This window comes from Odocoileus virginianus, chromosome 2, assembly GCF_023699985.2.
Source record: "Odocoileus virginianus isolate 20LAN1187 ecotype Illinois chromosome 2, Ovbor_1.2, whole genome shotgun sequence".
NCBI lineage: Eukaryota > Metazoa > Chordata > Mammalia > Artiodactyla > Cervidae > Odocoileus > Odocoileus virginianus.
Window position 1 is genome coordinate 89,014,558 of NC_069675.1, and position 6,053 is coordinate 89,020,610.

Sequence of the window (6,053 nt, forward strand, 5' to 3'; positions counted from 1 at the left end):
CCCATTTCTTTCGCTCCATCCTCTAGGAACCACTATTCTGTTCTCTGCTTCTATGAATTTGACTATATGAGATTCCATATATAAGTGAGATCATGAAATATTGGTTTTTTTTAATTTGACTTATTTCACTTGTCATAATGTACAAAGTTCCAGTTATGCAGATGTACTTCTTGGGAGGTCCAAAGTATGGCATGAGGACTAAAGTTAAACGTACTATATTGTATGGCTTTCCTGGTGGCTCAGATGGTAAAGAATCTGCCTGCAATGCAGGAGACCTGGGTTTGATCCTTGGGTTGGGGAGATCCCCTGGAGAAGGGAATGGCAACCCACTCCAGTATTTTTGCCTGAGAATTTCATGGACAGAGGAACCTGGTGGGCTACAGCCCATGGGGTCACAAAGAGTGGGATATGACTATTTAACAAACACACACATACTGTATGCTTCATATTTACGAGTAGAGTGGATAATAAATTATATCTTCTTAATAGACACACACACAAATGGATTAAACTGATAATGAATGATGATGAATATGTGAACTTGATTGCAGTGGTTATTTCACAATGTATATACATCAAAATATCAAACATGCACAACAAACATATACAATGTGTATATGACAATTTTAGCTCAATAGATAGGTTTTTTAAAAATTTTTTAATAGATAGGTTTTTAAAAGAACTAATAAATTCCTGAGAAATAAGACTAGAGACAAAAGTATGACCAGCTGTCATAAGATCAAAAATTAATAATATCTACTCAGAATCCATAATTCATACTAATAAACTGTAAGGGAACAATAACTAACAGAATGCAATCAAGGGGTCAAACATTCATTGAGTATTCATTTCTTGCAGGCTCAAATCTAGTGGTGTAGGATCTGGGGCTTGTGTGAACACACGTGGCAGTTACAAAGATGAGCAAACATCATTGAGACAAGACTTTTGCCCTGTGCAAGAGTCTCTCCAGGGCCCCCGTCATGTCCCTGTTCCTTAGGCTATAAATGAAGGGGTTCAGCAGTGGAGCGACCACTGTGTACATCACAGAAGCAATGGTGCTCTTGTCCCTGGACCTGCTGGATGAGGGGGAAATATACAGCCCAATAATTGTTCCATAATACAGAGACACCACAGAGAGGTGAGAGCCACATGTGGACAATGCTTTGCAGATCCCCTTGGAGGAGGGGACCTTCAGGATGGTGGCCCCAAAGCATCCATAAGAGATTAAGATGTACACTAGTGGGAGGATGATGACGGCCACTCCTGCTGTGAAAATGGCCAGCTCATTGAGGGATGTGTCTGAGCAGGAGAGCTTCAGCAGGGCATCAAGGTCACAGAAGAAATGGGGGATAGTGTGGTCAGCACAAAAGGACAGCCGGGTCAGGAGGAGCGTGTGACACAGGGCATTGGCACAGGAGAGAATTCAGGATACAGTTACTAGTAAGGTGCACAGCCCCTGTCCCATGATGGTGCTGTAGTGGAGAGGGTGACAGATGGCCACGTACCGATCATAGGCCATCAAGGTGAGTAGGAAATCATCCAGACCAGTGAAAAATATGAAAAAATACATCTGTGTTATGCATCCTGCATAGGGGATGGATTGACTTTAGTCTGTATGTTTATCAGCACTTTAGGGACAGTGACAGATGAAAAGGAGATGTCAGTGAGGGCCAAGTGGCTGAGAAAGAAGTACATCGAGGTGTGGAGGCGAGCGTCTAGCCTGATAAGCAGGATGATGAGCAAATTGCCCAGCACCATGGTCAGGTGCATGTTAAGGAACAGGGCAAAGAACACCCCCTGCTGCTCTGGCCAAATAGGGAGCCCCAGGAGGAGGAACTCAGACATGCTGCTCTGATTCTCCCTCTTCATGCTCCTCTCTTGTCTGCTGGGAATGAAAGGAGAGTGAAAGAAGTATATTTTGATCGCAGCAGGTATATATAAATGAGTACTTTCTGTTGGTGTATATGTTAGTGTCTGTCTGCATTGCTTTGTCCTTGCAAAAACCCCTAAGATGAATGGTATTACCATGTATAATGAGAGAATTTACCAACCAAGAAGAGAATTTTATACAAACGAGATACTGGCTCAGTGGCATTTTTCCATCACCTCAGTAAACAGAAAATGTCACACTGTCTTAGCAGAGAAATAGTAAGTTAAAAACCTCCCTAATATCTCTTCTTTTTCTGTACATATAATCATAAGGTTTAGACCTTCAGGCTTTGACATATTGACGTATTGAAATCTGAATTCAAAGTCCTTTCATATGTAAAGTATAAGGACAACGTTTCATTAACGAATTCTTAAAGGAAACTGGATAAAAAATACACAGCCAAGGAATTTCCTGGCAGTTCAGTGCTTAAGACTTCACCTTGCAAGTCAGGGGGTGTGGGTTCAATCCCTGTTCCGGGTATAAAGATATCACATGCCTTATGGCTAAAAACCAAAACATGAAACAAAACAATGTGGTAACAAATTCAGCAAAGAATTTAAAAAATGATCCACATGAAAAAATTTCTTTAAAAATAAATAAGCAAATAGTCAGATCCATTATGTATAAGTGTTAAAGAAAGACGCTTAACTGTCAACTGAACTTAGAGATCAATCTTGCAATATCACTGCTCTATGAAGTAAAAATATTACTGGCAGTTATAGTACTTTATAGCAGTTTCAGTTCAGTTCAGTTCAGTCTTTCAGTAATGCCCGACTCTTTGCAACCCCATGAACTGCAGCACACCAGGCCTCCCTGTCCATCACCAACTCCCAGAGTTCACCCAAAACCATGTCCACTGAGTTAGTGATGCCATTCAACCATCTATCCTCTGTCGTCCCCTTCTCCTCCTGCCCTCAATCTTTCCTAGCATCAGGGTCTTTTCAAATGAGTCAGGTCTTTGCATCAGGTGGCCAAAGTATTGGAGTTTAAGCTTCAACATCAGTCCTTCCAATGAACACCCAGGACTGATTTCCTTTAGGATGGACTGGTTGGATCTCCTTGCAGTCTAAGGGACTCTCAAGAGTCTTCTCCAACATCACAGTTCGAAAGCATCAATGCTTTTGTGCTCAGCTTTCTTTATAGTCCAGCACTCATATCCATACATAACTACTGGAAAAACCATAACCTTGACTAGACAGACCTTTGTTGACAAAGTAATGTCTCTGTTTTTCAATATGCCATCTAGGTTCGTCACAACTGTCCTTCCAAGGAGTTAGTGTCTTTTAATTTCATGGCTGCAATCATCATCTGCAGTGATTTTGGAGCCCAAAAATAAAGTCTCTCACTATTTCCACTGTTTCCCCATCTATTTGCCATGAAGTGATGGGACCAGATGCCATGATCTTAGTTTTCTGAATGTTAAGCTTGAAGCCAACTTTTTCACTTTCCTCTTTCACTTTCATACTAGTACTCATATTTCAGTTCAGTTCAGTCACTCAGTCGTGTCCAACTCTTTGCGACCCCATGAATCGCAGCATGCCAGGCCTCCCTGTCCATCACCAACTCCCGCAGTTTACTCAAACTCATGTCCATCGAGTTGGTGATGCCATCCAGCCATCTCATCCTCTGTTGCCCCCTTCTCCTCCTGCCCCCAATCCCTCCCAACATCAGGGTCTTTTCCAATGAGTCAACTCTTCGCACGAGGTGACCAAAGTATTGGAGTTTCACCTTCAGCCTCAGTCCTTCCAATGAACACCCAGGACTGATCTCCTTTAGGATGGGGTGGTTGGATCTCCTTGCAGCCCAATGGACTCTCAAGAGTCTTCTTCAACACCACAGTTCAAAAGCATCAATTCTTCAGTGCTCAGCTTTCTTTACAGTCCAACTCTCACATCCGTACATGACCACTGGAAAAACCATAGCTTTGACTAGACAGACCTTTGTTGGCAAGGTAATGTCTCTGCTTTTTAATATTCTACCTATGTTGGTCATATCTTTCCTTCCAAGGAGTAAGTGTCTTTTAATTTCATGGCTACAATCACCATCTGCAGTGATTTTGGAGCCCAAAAAATAAACTCAGCCACTGTTTCCACCATTTCACCATCTATTTGCCATGAAGTGATGGGACCAGATGCCATGATCTTAGTTTTCTGAATGTTGAGCTTTAAGCCAATGTTTTCACTCTTCTCCTTCACTTTCATCAAGAGGCTTTTTAGTTCCTCTTCACTTTCTGCCATAAGGGTGGTCTCGTCTGCATATCTGAGGTTATTGATATTTCTCCCAGCAATCTTGATTCCAGCTTGTGCTTCTTCCAGCCCAGCGTTTCTCATGATGTACTCTGCATATAAGTTAAATAAGCAGGGTACAATATACAGCCTTGACGTACTCCTTTTCCTATTTGGAACCAGTCTGTTGTGCCATGTCCAGTTCTAACTGTTGCTTCCTGACCTGAATACAGGTTTCTCAAGAGGCAGGTCACGTGGTCTGCTATTCCCATCTCTTTCAGAATTTTCCACAGTTTGTTGTGATCCACACAGTCAAAGGCTTTGGCATAGTCATTAAAGCAGAAGTAGATGTATTTCTGAAACTCTCTTTTTTTTTTCAGTGATCCAGCGGATGTTGGCAATTTGATCTCTGGTTCCTCTGCTTTTTCTAAAATCAGCTTGAACATCTGTAAGTTCATGGTTCACGAACTGTTGAAGCATGACTTGGAGAATTTTGAGCATTACTTTACTAGCATGTGAGACGAGCATAACTGTGCAGTAGTTTGAGCACTCTTTGGCATTGCCTTTCGTTGGGATTGGAATGAAAACTGACCTTTTCCAGTCATGTGGCCACTGCGCGTTTTCCAAATTTGCTGGCATATTGAGTGCAGCACTTTCACAGTATCATCTTTCAGGATTTGAAATAGCTCACCTGGGATTCCATCACCTCCACTAGCTTTGTTCATAGTGATGCTTTCTAAGGCCCACTTGACTTCACATTCCAGGACATCTGGCTCTAGGTGAGTGATCACACCATCATGATTATCTGACCAAATGGTCAACACCGAAATCAGATTTATTATATTCTTTGCAACCAAAGATGGAGAAGCTCTATACAGTTAGCAAAAACAAGACCAGGAGCTGACTGTGGCTCAGATCATGAACTCCTTATTGCCAAATGCAGACTTAAATTGAAGAAAGTAGGGAAAACCACTAGACCATTCAGGTATGACCTAAATCAAATCCCTTATGATTATACAGTGGAAGTGAGAAATAGATTTAAGGGATTAGATCTGATAGACAGAGTGCCTGATGAACTATGGACAGAGGTTCATGACATTGTACAGGAGACAAGGATTAAGACCATCCCCATGGAAAAGAAATGCAAAAAAGCAAAATGGCTGTCTGAGGAGGCCTTACAAATAACTGTGAGAAGAAGAGAAGTGAAAAGCAAAGGAGAAAAGGAACAATATTCCCATTTGAATGTAGAGTTCCAAAGAATAGCAAAGAGAGATAAGAAACCCTTCCTCAGTGATCAATGCAAAGAAAAATAGAGGAAAACAGAATGGGAAAGACTAGAGATTTCTTCAAGAAAATTAAAGATACCAAGGGAACATTTCATGCAAAGATGGGTTAGATAAAGGACAGAAATGGTTTAGACCTAACAGAAGCAGAAGATATTAAGAAGGGGTGGCAAGAATACACAGAGGAACTGTACAAAAAAGATCTTCACGACCCAGGTAATCACGATGGTCTGATCACTCCCCTACTACTCATATTTATCATCCTCAAATAACCTCCTTATTCAACAAAATCCTCTTGTTAAAGAGTTGTCTAATCCAAAATAAAAACAGTTGCTGCCAAGAGGTGTTGAAGAGATACTCCCTGATATGCCTTCTCCCCTCATCTTTAAGAACTAGTAATAAAAAGTATCACAAGCAAGAGCACAGAGAAGTGCTGAGCACCTGTGTACACACACACACACACACACACACACACACACACACACACTAATACACACCTGCTATTGCCATAGGAGACCCAGTTCATCTCTGAATTTTATGCTCAGGCGATTGGGCTGCCTTGAGTAAGAACTGGTTTCTCAGCTTCTGTGTAGGACACCTGGAGACAAGATTGAT

The 6,053-nt window shown here is 41.6% G+C and overlaps 1 pseudogene; it reads right to left on the minus strand.

The window, feature by feature from the left end:
* Positions 1-928: 928 nt before the first annotated feature.
* Positions 929-1,869, minus strand: LOC110146645 (olfactory receptor 1J4-like; annotated as a pseudogene).
* Positions 1,870-6,053: the final 4,184 nt, after the last annotated feature.